The sequence below is a fragment of the Pongo pygmaeus genome, chromosome 19, assembly GCF_028885625.2.
Source record: "Pongo pygmaeus isolate AG05252 chromosome 19, NHGRI_mPonPyg2-v2.0_pri, whole genome shotgun sequence".
NCBI lineage: Eukaryota > Metazoa > Chordata > Mammalia > Primates > Hominidae > Pongo > Pongo pygmaeus.
The window spans coordinates 45,801,745-45,815,852 of NC_072392.2; the positions used below are offsets into that span (position 1 = coordinate 45,801,745).

At 38.7% G+C, this 14,108-nt stretch overlaps 1 protein-coding gene and 1 long non-coding RNA gene across 6 annotated transcripts in view; one reads left to right on the forward strand and one right to left on the reverse strand.

The window, feature by feature from the left end:
• Positions 1-14,108, reverse strand: part of SSH2 (slingshot protein phosphatase 2) — a 301,846-nt gene that overhangs the window by 136,272 nt on the left and 151,466 nt on the right. The window lies entirely within an intron of this gene.
• On the forward strand, positions 21-13,563 carry LOC134738709 (uncharacterized). The gene is made up of 3 exons (XR_010124645.1): positions 21-103; positions 6,804-7,027; positions 10,991-13,563. It is a non-coding gene; the product is annotated as an uncharacterized LOC134738709 (long non-coding RNA).

The following is a 14,108-nucleotide window of genomic DNA, read 5'->3' on the forward strand; positions in this document are numbered from 1 at the left end:
CCCGGCCGGCGCCCCGCCCCAGATCTCGGGACGTCCGCGCGGATCCCGCAGCGCGCGTCACAGCCTTTAGGGCATCCGGCGGCCCCAAGACACCGCTGCCTAGGTAAGGGAGTGAAGCTAGTAAGGGGTGGGCGAGAAAGGCTTGCATTTCTCTAAAGGAGGATGTTTCAACAGAAAAGTCGTGCCTCTTAAAGATTGGCTCTATACACTGTACCTCAAACCCGTTTTTGAAAGATCTTAAAAAATGTAAAGGCCATAAATTCACAAGTGCAACAAATATTTATCAAAGACTTCCTATGTGATTTGGAAATTCAGAGATTACACTCACATACGTGTGTGTGTATGTGTATATATATATATATATATTTTTTTTTTTTTTTTTTTGAGATGGAGTTTCTGCTATTGTCGCCCAGGCTGGAATGCAATGGTGCGATCTTGCTTCACTGCAACCTCCGCCTCCCAGGTTCAAACGATTCTCCAGCCTCAGCCTCCCGAGTAGCTGGCATTACAGGTTTGCGCCACCACGCCTGGCTAATTTTTGTATTTTTCGTAGAGATGGGGTTTCAATGTGTTGGCCACGCTGGTCTCAAACTCCTGACCTCCAGTGATCCGCCCGTCTCGGCCTCCCAACGTGCTGGGATTACAGGCGTGAGCCAGGGCTCCCGGCAAGATTTTTTTTTTTTTTTTTTTTAAACAGTTGAAGTTATGGTCAAACAAAAAACAATTTAGATTGTCGATAACATCTACTAATCTTTGTAAGTAAATCTATAGAGGGCTTTCTTAGCCATCCCCCAATCCAAAGATTCACAGCCTTAGCTGCACATAGGAATTACTTGTGGTCGGTTTAAAAATCTCAATGCCCAGGCTGCACCTTAATAAAATTGGAATCTCTTGAAGGTGGGATTTAGACGTATTTTTCAAAGCTCCCCGGGTGATTCCAAAGTGCAGCCATGGTTGAGACGGCAGAGTAGAGATCGTATCTTCACTTTACAGATACGGTAACATTTAAGGTCTAAACAGATGACCTCGTTTATAAATAATGTCACTGAGGAACCCAGGTTTTATGACATTTGATCTAGGGCTTTTACCTTCAAACTGTATTCCCTGACGCCTTTACAGTTTTAAGCCCTTACCATGTTCCTTCCAATTCACTGAACAGTGCCTTTCACCTGACCAGGGAACAGCTCTTTGTAAAATATGACTGCGCTCTCTCTCTCCTGCATGCTGTGCTCACAAAAGGGGCTGGCACGGTGCAGGCATTCAATAGAAGTTAGCTTCCTTTTATTTTACCTTTCCAGTCTCATTATGCTACAGCAAATATTTTCAGGTATCAGCATTTTCAGCATTTTTGAATACTAGACTAAAATATATATTACTGAAGCTGCCTTAGAATTCTGGAGTCAGAAATTAATAATAATTTCTAAAAACTTCACTAACCAATTAGAAAACAGATTAAAATTAGGAAGAAGTCACTTTAAGACTCAACATGGTATAATCAAGAAAAGAATAAGCCTTTGTTTTATATAAATATTTATGCTCTTTTCCCATTGGAAAGTTTGGCAATTTTCAAGATACTAGTAATGAAATAATCAATCCAAATTATAAGATCTATGCCTAAAACCAGAATTACTTGTTAGTTGATTCTTCTATAAAACTTAAGGCTGTTGCCAAAGCACCTTGAGGGACTTGAAATACTGCAAACTCATGCTGTAAAGAGTTATCTAAGTTTCTGAGATATCTGGTAATAGGAAAGCACCAGGTGGCAAGTGAAGAGTTAACGGAAGGTCTGGATCTTGGAGTTCATCATCTTCATCCATCTCCAGGAAGGAAAATGTTTGAAAGATTTATTCAGGCTGTGTCAGCAGGCACCCAAATGGTAGTGTAAAAAAAAAAATCTGCTGATACACCCCAAAATAAATTGCTTAAAATATCTGGCAAACTTGCCAGTTTGAAACTTCTTCCAGACTGTAATTTATTACAGCCTCCTGCTGTGATAAAAAAAAAAAAAAAGCAGCAGGCGCGTTAGAACAGCACTGTTAAGGTGAGTCCAGTTCCTTTCATGACACAGCAGAGAGAGGATTTTATTGAAGTCAACACTAAATGATGCCATTTAGGACAGATGATGGCATAGTAATCATCTGTATCTGTCTGAAAAAGCAGGAAATGTATATTATTCAATTCATACTTAATATCTCTTGCATTTAAAAATGCCAGAGATAAAGATTTCATAAATATGTATCTTGTCTTTTATAAATAGGTTCCTATAGCGACGCCCCAGAAGTGCATAGTCCTTTCCTTTCTCCTCAGAAGACCTCTGTCAGTGTCTGTTCAGCTAAGGAGGCTATGTTAACATCCCTATCCAGGCTTTTTCAAAAGCTTCTCAAAGTTAAATTCTCACTTTGAACTGTAATATAGGAAATTGAGAAAGTGCTAGAACGTGTCTCCTGCTTTTTTTTTTTTTTTTCCCTGAGACGGAGTTTCACTCTTGTTGCCCATGCTGGAGTACAATGGCGCGATCTCAGCTCACTGCAACCTCCACCTCGCGGGTTCAAGTGATTCTCGTGCCTTGGCTTCCTGAGTAGCTGGGATTACAGGTGTGCTCCACCATGCCTGGCTAATTTTTTGTATTTTTAGTAGAAACAGGGTTTCACCATGTTGGCCAGGCTGGTCTCGAACTCCTGACCTCAGGCAATCTGCCCGCCTTGGCCTCCCAAAGTGCTGGGATTACAGGCGTGAGCCACTGCACCCGGCCTGTCTCTTGCTTTATTAAGAAAAAAATTAAATCATCTTTGCAAACTGGGATACCTTTAAGAAAATAGTTCTTTCTGCTACTGTCTGTTTTTAAAAATTGAGCAAATTCCTTTTCTTCGCACAGTGTGCAGAGTGTCAAAATGCCAATCAATTTAGTTTCAGCCCAATTTAATTCTTTACTCTCCACTGTCGGGAAACAAGGCTCTAGGGAGCAAGCTGTCTGTACCCATGCATCTAGGAATTCAAAAGTGATTTCAAATTAGATTGAGCAGCATGAAATAAACTAAGTTAGTTTTCTACTCTACATGAAGTCAGAAGGGGCTTTCTGTAAAAAACAAATTTTGCACAAAGGCCCTGAAGAAAAATTGCTGCCTTTCTTTACATTCTTGCTTGAGTTGGAAGATTTGAAATTAGCTTTGTCATGTCATTTGCTGACCATTTCAAGATTCAAAATGTGAATATTCTAAAATGTTGGCTCTTGACAACATTAGCTATGACCAAATTAAGTTTTTGTAGGATGACACATTAATAGTATTAAAAATGCTTAAGTAGAAAATGCTTAAGGTACTTCCATTACTGTGTATCCATGTATCCCTTATGGTGTAATCACTGTAAAACAGTGAAAACTGGAGACTTACATGCTGACCTAACTGTATTCCAGGACAGACCTGAAGGTGTGCTGAAATGCGAATGAAGGATGTAGTAGATATGTTTTTGCTGCTGTGACAAAATTTCAACATGAGTAGATCACTTGAACTGATGCCAAAAGCAATGTGCTATAAGCCAGGGGACCTAGTCTGTAGTTCTAACGTGGTCACTTAATAAACTAAGACTGGCCAAGTCCCTTCATCTATAAAATGGGATAGCAAAACCCTAAGGAAATGTCCCTAGATCTGTTCTTATGAGAGTTGGGAAATTTTGAAAAAGGAATCTCATCCTTCTGGAGAATCCTGAGAAAATGTATTTAATCCAGTTAAGATAAACAGTCACCTAGTGCAAAGCAGTAGAGCCCAGTAGTTAAAAACTCTGGCCTTGGAATTAATAGGCCAGGTTTGGATTGTACTGCAACCATTAGCTATGAATTTCAGTTACTTAGTCTTTGGCTCAGTACTTGGCACTTAATTTAGGAAGTTATCGTGAGGATTAATTAATTTACATAAAGTACTTAAAAGAGTGCCTGGCACAAAAATACTCTTTTGCTTTAATGTCTGGCAACTTGAAGGTAAGACTCACCGTGCACCTTAGTTTATTCACTGAGAAAATGAAAATGTTTAGATTAGAGATTATCCTCTATGCTCTTTTCCACAAATCTGAAAAATAGCTAAAGTGGACAACATTAGAAAGTGGCAATGATGCTGTTATCAGAAGTTCCAAATTCTAGCTGTTCTGTCTACGGGCAAACCTTAATCTATCCTAGCCCTACTTTCTTTAATCTTAAACTGAGGTAATGTTTACCTCACGGGCTGATTAAGATACAGGGACAAAAGGCTGGACATGGTGGCTTATGCCTGTAATGTCAGCATTTTGGGAGGCCGAGGCTGGTGGATCACTTGAGGTCAGGAGTCCAAGACCAGTCTGGCCAACATGGTGAAACTCCTTCTCTATTAAAAATACAGAAATTAGCCAGGAGTGCTGGTGGGTGCCTGTAATCTCAGCTACTCGGGAAGCCGAGGCAGGAGAATCGCTTGAACCTCGGAGGCGGGTGTTGCAGTGAGCCAAGATTGCACTGCTGCACTCCAGCCTGGGTGACAGAGTGAGACTCCGTCTCCAAAAGAAAAAAAAAAAAAGATACAGGGACAGAAGTACTTTGTGAACAACACCAAATTCAAATTTATTATTATTATTATCATCATCATCCATAAATTGGTCAGCTTTCAATAACAGAAAGTGAATTGTATTTGTTTTCTTTCATTACCCTGAAGTTGACAAATGAATGAATGAACATTAAAATGCCTGTCTGGGCACAGTGGCTCACACCTGTAATCCTAGCACTTTGGGAGGCGGAGGCAGGAGAACTGCTTGAGCCCAGGAGTTTGAGACCAGCCTGGGCAAGATAGTGAGACCTTGTCTCATTAAAAAAATAAAAATAATGCAGGAGGCTGAGGCAGGAGAATCGCTTGAACCCGGGAGGTGGAGGTTGCAGTGAGTCGAGATCACGCCACTGCACTCTAGTCGGGGCAACAGAGTGAGATGCTGTCTCAAAAAAAAAATAATAATAATAATAAAGAAAAAAATAAAATATATACAAATTTCCCCTATGTACCACCATTTCATCCAAGAAGTCTTTACTATGATTGTGTGCCAGGTAGTTTTACATTAACTCAGTATTACCATCTGTAGTAATGTGAGATGTGCAGTGCTCAATTTTTGTATTTTTAAAGCTTTCATGTAATAGCTTTAACTTACATAATTTTAGTTTTAAAATACTTAGTCATAAGAAAAAATGATTATACCACAGGATCTATTTGTATTTTTATGTTTTCTCTAAGGGCTCGATGTAGAAAAATAAACAGTAAGTTAATCCCCTGAGTATCAAAAGGAAGAAAACCAACACTTAGAATTACAGAGTAATGCAACATTCTGTCTCCTGTTAATCTGTAAAACACTAGGACAAAATTCTCAAGATAATATCTGAATTTTCACCAAGAGGTATCTTACTATTAGTCAATGGCATTCTTTATATAATACAATAAACCAAACTCTGTAAACAAAGGCACTTAAAAGCAATCATGTTTTGCAATCACCATGTGGCTAATTTTTTAAAAAAGAATATCTGACCATAGTTTTAAACACTGGATTAAGCAATGTCCCTGAACCTTTATAGTCTTTTCCATGGAACTTTTCCTCCATAAGAGCAATGGAAAACGCTGAAAAGATCTGCCTATCAACTCTAGGAGAGGTGATCTCTAAGGCATTCATCCCCCGTGGTCTTAAACACCATATGCTCCTGTAGGAAAAGATGCTGAAATGCTGCTTTCTTCAGGTTACAAAAGCCCCAAAGTCTATTGTTTAGTAAAAATAATAGGTATTTACTGATCACTTTTCACATCAAACACACTTTACAAAACATTTAACCATTTAGTCCCCACTTTATCTCTTTAAACATTTTCTTTTTTCTTTTTATTTTTTTCAGACTTCTCAGGGATGAAACATTTTATTTTTTAAACTAGTTTTTTTTTTAAATAGCATTAACACATGCTGAATGCTTAAATCTTTTTAGAATTCAGAAAGGTAAAATGAAAGTCACCATTCTCATTCTCATCATCTAACTCCCAGAGATGACTGTTATTAATATTTCCAGAAATTTTGCTTGTATATGCACACAGCAATATATTGTAGCTGCTCTTTAAGAAGCACACAAGCGCACACACACACACACACAGAATTATACATATTATTCTGCTTGCATTTCTCCCTGCGTATCACTATACCTTAGACATTTTTCCATGTTATTGTAAATCTCCCTCATTCTTTTAAAGGAGTATAAGGCATTTTATTGTACAATCATATATAATCTATTTAAATAGTCCTTTACTTATGGGCATTTAAGTTGTTTCCAGTCTTTACTATTATATACAATATCACTATGAACATGTGTTTGTATAATTTTTGTTCATGTCATGACAGGGATATTGAAAAAAATATTTGTGCATACATGTGAATATACTTGTTGGATCAATACCTAGAGGTGGAATTGGCAGTTTGAAATATTTTAAACATCTTAGGACTTGGTAGATATTATCAAACTGCCTTCCTAGTTTAGTTTTTTATTTTCCTGTGCATTATTAGTGTCTCCTGCTGCTCCATGATCTATTAAATTAACTCAGGGCCCAAGATGCTCTCCTATACCCTTGTCTTTTACACATTACATTAAAAGCTAAAATATATATATATTAGAAAAGTAAAATATGCTTATGGAAATAAACTAGAAAATTTATAAATAAAAATATTATGAGGAACTATATTATGGATTATTTTTTCCAAAGAACTACTTAGACTATAACAAGATAAATGTAAATTTTTTTTTTTTTTTTTTTTTTTTTTTGAGACAGGGTCTCGCTCTGTCATCCAGACTGGAGTGCAGTGGCGCAATCATAGCTCAAGAACTGCCTGGGCTCAAGCAGTTCTCCTGGCTCAACTTCCAAGTAGCTGGGACTGCAGGCATGTGACACCACACCTGTCGAGACGAGGTCTTGCCATGTTGCCCAGCCTGGTTTCAAACTTCTGGGTTCAAGTGATCCTCCTGCCTTGGCCTCCCAAAGTGTGGAGACTACAGGTATGAATCATCATGCCTGGCTGGTAAATGTAATTCTTAAGCTACTTTGAAGATAATATAATTTTAAATTCAGAAAAATTTAAAATTATTTACTTCTAATTTAGGAATATATTGGAGCTTTTCTATAAATTCAGAAGATATTTTAAGATCTGTTCAATGATAATGCTGTAGAACTTATTAACATTATAGGTGAATGAACCTAATGTGGCCTAATACCATCAGTGTCCTAGAATGTAGAAAGACAGAGATAGAAAAATGGGAAGTGATTTTGGGAGTAACAAAGAATGGAGGCTAAAAGAGCCAAGAAGGTTTTGAAAATAAAATAACTGAAATTTTTGAGCTGACATTCAGTGTGTGTCAGGTGCTCTATTAAGAGTTTACATGGCCAGGTGTGGTGGCTCACACCTGTAATCCTAGCACTTTGGGAGGCAGAGGCAGGAGGATCCCTTGACTCCAGGAATTCGAGACCAGCCTGGGCAACATAGGGAGACCCTATCTCTGTAAAAAATAAAAAATAATAAAAAAATAGAGTTTACATGCACTATCTCACTTAATTCTCATCAACAATCCTATGATTCTATTATTATCTCTATGAGGCTCAGAGAGGTTAAATAATTTGCCTAAGCTTATACAGCAGTATTTCAAATCCAGCTAGTTATTCTGGCTCCAGAACCTTCTTTCTTAAACAGTATTCTATACTGTCTCCATGATGATGGAGGTTCATCACAGGTTTAAACTGAAAAGGTCTATTACCAACAGGGAGAAAGAACTCTTGGGGACCTTAAATACCTACCTGACTGCATCTGGTATTTTCTTCTCTACTTGATCCTACTTACACCTAGCAGGTTCTGACAATAATAGGGACATAACCTGGTACTAAATATAGCAGTAAGATGATCTTTTGGCTGCTATATACCATCCTCTTGCTACCAGATCCTTTAGAACTCTGTATTTCAAACTTGTATTCATCACATTTTCCAAAGCACTTATATCTAAAGATATTTTTGCTTTTGTAGTTTTTACACAACATCCTACATGAAGGAGGCATTTAATGTATTTGTGAATGATGATGGCATCACCATCATCTTATTTGATGTTTAAAATAAACCTACTAGCTGGGCCGGTATTATCATTCCTTGTTATAGTTAAAGAAAAAGATGAATCAGACTAACATTGAGTTGATAAGAAGTCTAGATTCTAGGCTTATCAGATGTGTCCAATTCATCCTACGTATTATTGGCAGATTAACTAAATTCAGTTTGACTAATCTTGAATACCTGTATGCCAGGCACTATGTTACATGCTGATTATCAAAATGAATAAGTTAAATAACTTTTACACTAGTTCCCTACTCAAACTCCCCAAATACTTCTCTATTCCCTTTCAGATCAAGTCTAAACTCTTCCTTCTAGCCTAAAGATCCACCATAATTTAAATCCTACTATAATCCAGTCGTTAACGGCATATAATCCTCAACTTCATCCTTTCTGTAACACAATCAGTGTATCAGTGTAACTACCTTTCAAAACAAATTTTTGCTATATTTAGTTTTTTTTTTACAGAGTCTCACTCCATTACCCAGGCTGGAGTACAGTGGTGTGATCTCTGCTCACTTCAACCTCTGCCTCCTGTGTTCAAGAGATTCTAGTGATTCTCATGCCTCAACCTTCTGAGTAGCTGGAATTACAGGCTTGAGCCACCACCCCTGGCTAATTTTTGTATTTTTGGTAGAGACGACGTTTCGCCACCTTGGCCAGGCTGGTCTTGAACTCCTGACCTCCAGTGATCTGCCTACCTTGGCCTCCCAAAGTGCTGGGATTATAGGCGTGGGCCACCTTGCCCAGCCTAATTAGACTGTTTCTATCCTGTCCTTCTATATTCAAGTCTCATTCTCTTTTTTTTATAATTAAGTCACTTTTTTTTTTTTTTCCAAGATGGAGTCTTGCTTTGTCACCCAGGCTGGGGTGCAGTGGCATGATCTTTGCTCACTGTAACCTCTGCCTCCGAGGTTCAAGCGATTCTCATACCTCAGCCTCCTGAGTAGCTGGGATTACAGGTGTGCACCACCACACCCAGCTAATTTTTGTATTTTTAGTAGAGATGAAGTTTCACCATGTTGGCCTGACTGGTCTTGAACTCCTGACCTCAGGTGATCTGCCCACCTTGGCCTCCTAAAGTGCTGGGATGACAGGCGTGAGCCACCGTGCCCGGCCCAACTCTTATTCTCCTATGTTCAAATTGTTCCCATTCTGAGACCACTTCTATTCAGCCTTTCAGGTTTTCCATGTATAACATATTTTTCAGACCTAGTTTAATTCTCAGCTCTTTCAATAATCAGAAACTCTATAGTGTTTTCATATCCATCTTCACTTAATTCTAATTAAAGTCCTGTGTAGGTAAGGAGAGCTAGCTAGGATTATCAGCTTTATTTTACAGATGAGGAAACCAAAGCTCTGAAATTAAGGGACCTACCCAAACTTACATAGTAAATGTCAGAGCTAGGATTTGAACCTACGTCTTCTGATTAAGTCCAGTGATCAATTCCTGGTTTATAGTATGCTGTGACACTTTTCTAAGTCCTCTAGAATTTATAATCTGCATTACTTTATTCAAAGTCTTATTTTCTATCCTCTATTTTGTGGCACATAATGCATATTTATATAGACAACAATTAGAGCATATTTATTTGTTGTCCTCTAATTGCTGCCTATATAACTTATCTCTCTACTGGAGCAAATCAGACACTGTAACTCTTTTGTGGACTTTATATAGCCTAGCACAGTGCTATGCGGGTCATAAGCACTAAATACATCCTGGTTAGATGACTGATCCTTTGCACTACATCACTTTATATCTTTCTTAAGATATATCATCTTTCTTTCACACACACATTATGCTCTAGTAAATATTTCCTTAAAGAATCAATACATTAATGATGGAAGTTATTTTTCCCTGGGAGCACTGCCTCACTAAATAAGGAGCAGCCCTTAAGACTCCTTTTCACCACCTTTCATCTCTCTCTTGCTGCCTCTTGTTCTTTGGATAGATACCTCCTTCATACACAGAATTCAGTAGAGGGCCTGAAACACAACCTAGTAAGTAGGTAAGGGTTTTATTTTTATTTTCAAGCCTGCTCTAGACTTTCAGGAGCCAAAAGTTCAAATCACAGCAGGATTGATTCAGCCCTTTCACAAGCAATTTGGTACTATGCAGTTTGTTTAGGATGGTCAAGTTTCCAGGCCCTGGCAGAGCAGCATCATTATCTCTCTAAGCCTTCGTGTATCAACTTCCCTGGCCATATTTCACTTTCTATGTCTTTCTTCTCTGAAATCAGGTGAACATTCAAAATCAGACACTTATACAATTATACACTTTTCAACAACCATGTCAAATATGTTCAAGAATTTACCACAACATTAGAAGTTGTTTTTTCTCTCTGGATTAGATAAAACCAACAAGTATGCAAAAATTAACTCCTCAATCCTTAGTAGAAAGGGGGCACTATTTATCATTCTTCAGCTAGTACATCAACTAACTGAGAAAATATGTTTTTTTTTTTTTTTTCCAGATTCTATTCAGTCCACCTCACAGCAACCTAAAAGGACAGATGGGCAGATATTATCCTCATTTTACAAAATGAGGAAATTGAGGGCTACCATAGTGTGAGGTGAGACGGAACTAAAATCAGGTCTTTTTTTTTTTTTTTTTTTGAGACGGAGTCTCGCTCTGTCGCCCAGGCTGGAGTGCAGTGGCGGGATCTCGGCTCACTGCAAGCTCCACCTCCCGAGTTCATGCCATTCTTCTGCCTCAGCTTCCCGAGTAGCTGGGACTACAGGCACCCACCACCACGCCCGGCTAATTTTTTGTATTTTTAGTAGAGACGGGGTTTCACCATGTTAGCCAAAAATCAGGTCTTCTTACTCTTACTTAATTGCTCTTTCTCTCTGTGGTGGTTAATTTTAGGTATCAATGTAACTGGATTACAAAATACCTACAGAACTGGTAAAGTATTACTTCTGGGTATGTCTCTGAGGCTGTTTCCAGAGAAGATTGGCATGTGAGTTGGTGGACTGAGTGGGGAAGATCCAGTCTCAATGTAAGCAGGTACCAACCAATCTACCTGGGCTATGGGCCGAGATAGAACATAAAAGGAGAAAAAAGCTTTCCTCTCTCCTCCTGGAGCTAGGATACTCTTCTCCTCCTGCCTTTGGACATCAGAACTCCAGGCTCTCTGGACTTGGGACTCCAGACTCTCTGGACTTGGGACTCCAGGATTTACTCCAGTGAACCCCTCCAGGTCCTCAGGTCTTTGGCATTTGACTGAGAATTACTCTAAAGGCTTCCCTGGCCCTGAGGCTTTTGGACTTGGACTGAGCCACACTACCAGTATCCTGGTGTCTCCAGCTTGCAGATGGCCAGTCATGGGACTTCTCGGCTTCCATAATTGCATGAGCCAATTCCCCATCTCTCCGTCCGTCCGTCCATCCATCCATCCATCCATCCATCCATCCATCCATCCATCATCCACCCATCCATCCTATTAGTTCTGTCTCTCTGGAAAACTCTGACAAATATATCCTCTATTACTCTGCTGGACGTCTAGACTTCCCTTGATGACCCCTTTGTATATAAAAAGAAAATCAACACTGCACACTTGGAATCCTACCTAACTAAACAGGAAGACTAAATCAGAACTGAGTTTCTATCCATAGAAATAATATTACAATGTAGAAAAGAAAAGACAAGGGGTCCTATTCCTTGTCATTACACAGTGGAATAGAAAATATATATTTAAAACTCATATACATTTTTTGTTTAATTACATTTTAAAAAACATTTTAATTTTACCTGGGAAATCTTTTGTTTTTCAGAAATATTGTTTTCTAAGCACCTCATGAAAAGATGGCAAACATTTTGACTCTCTTTTCTGAAGACCAATATTCTACAAATAATACTAATCTTCAACATCTTAGTTTTATTAAATGCTCTTTAATTTCACTTTGTAAGATTTCTCCATCAGACGGTTTACACATCACCTTTTGAGATTATTAAATATGAATTTTGTTAAAGTGATATGAAGATATTGGCAGTTTGAGAGATCATTTGGGTTATTTTTATTTATTTATTTATTTTTAGATGGAGTTTCGCTCTTGTTGCTCAGGCTGGAGTGCAATGGCACGATCTCAGCTCACCACAACCTCCACCTCCTGGGTTCAAGCAATTCTCCTGTCTCAGCCTCCCGAGTAGCTGGGATTACAGGCATGCGCCACCACGCTTGGCTAATTTTTAGTAGAGATGGGGTTTCTCCACGTTGGTCAGGCTAGTCTTGAACTCCTGACCTGAGGTGATCCACCTGCCTTGGCCTCCCAAAGTGTTGGAATTACAGGCGTGAGCCACCGCACCCAGCCATTTGGGTTATAATAGGAATCTTTCCATAGTGTCTGTTTCCTTTAAAATATATTTAAGACATATGCATAAGGAGCATATACATACCTGTTTCAAGGTAAGAAAAACCATGTGTATAAGGAGTTCCTAAAGTTTATACTGTTTAAACTCATAAACATAAGATCAGAAGAGACAAAAAACAAAAACCTTATACTAAACTCAGCAGTTCTGAATTGTGTTCATAATAAACCTTTCCTAATAGCCTTTTACTTTTTCATCCAAAACAAATAACTTGTAGTGAACAAGAAGGAAAGTAGGTTAACTGAATTTTTTTTTTTTTTTTTTGAGATGGAGTTTTGCTCTTGTTGCCCAGGCTGGAGTGCAATGGCGGGATCTTGACTCACTGCAACCTCCGCTTCCTGGGTTCAAGCAATTCTCCTGCCTCAGCCTCCCAAGTAGCTGGGATTACAGGTATACACTACCATGCCTGGCTAATTTTGTATTTTTTAGTAGAGATGGGGTTTCACCATGCTGGTCAGGCTGGTCTTGAACTCTTGACCTCAGGTGACCCACCTGCCTTGGCCTCCCAAAGTGTTGGAATTACAGGCATAAGCCACTGCACCCAGCTTATTAACTTAATTGTTTAAAGTCTCCTACATACTTCGTGGAGGAAAGTGAGATTCTAATTTTGGGGGTTGGGATTGGGGAGTAGAGAAGTGGATAAGAATGATGGGCAAAACTTTGGTTCTTATATATATGCTGCTGCTTTTTAAAAAATGAAGTTTTTATTCAATTGGGAAAATCATACTGGGAGAGGGTAACAGTACTATAAAAAGTTAATCATCCAGTCATGAATTACATTTAAAACTGTAAGGTGCAGGATGGCAAGAGCAGCAAGAAGATCAACATTGCCAACTGTGGACAACTCGAATAAGTTTGACTTGTGTTTCACCTTAACCACCAGACCATTCCTTCTGTAGCTCAGGAGAGCACCCCTCCACCCCATTTGCTCACAGTATCCTACACTCATTGTGCTCTCACTGCAGTTCCCTTTAGGTTCCGTGTTTTCCTTGTTCCCTTCCATGCCTAGCTGGATTGCAGAGTTAAGTTTATGATTATGAAATAAAAACCAAATAACAAACAAAACAAAACTGTAAGGTGCCTATTGCTATACAAACTTCCCTAGTTTCAATTTATACATTTATCACTCATTTACTCAGTAATTTAACAATTAGGTAATTCATGCCTATTAATTGCCGGGGCTTGGATTGGACCTTGAGGATAAAAAATGAAGAATGCATGAGATCTGGCAGCCTAGAAGGGAGACAAACTGGAGTGTGAAAAATGAAGTCCTTCTTTCCTTTTCTTTCTTTTTTTTTTTTTTTTTGAGACAGGGTCCAGGGTCTGGCTCTAGCGCCCATGCTGAAGTGCACTGGCGCAATCTCGGCTCGCCTCAACCTCTGCCTCCCAGGCTCAAGTGATCCTCTTGCCTTAGCCTCCCATATTATGAACTTTTCATTACTAGATTTATTCACCAAATTAATATACAACAGAACTGCAAATAATACAGTTCTAGAACAGAATTAGCAGCAAATTCACTAAAACTTTTTTCTTTTAATCAGTGAGGAAACCATCCTGTGAATGTCATTTTTTGAGGATATATAGCTGTCTTTTATTTGTAGGTTCTGGTTTTCTT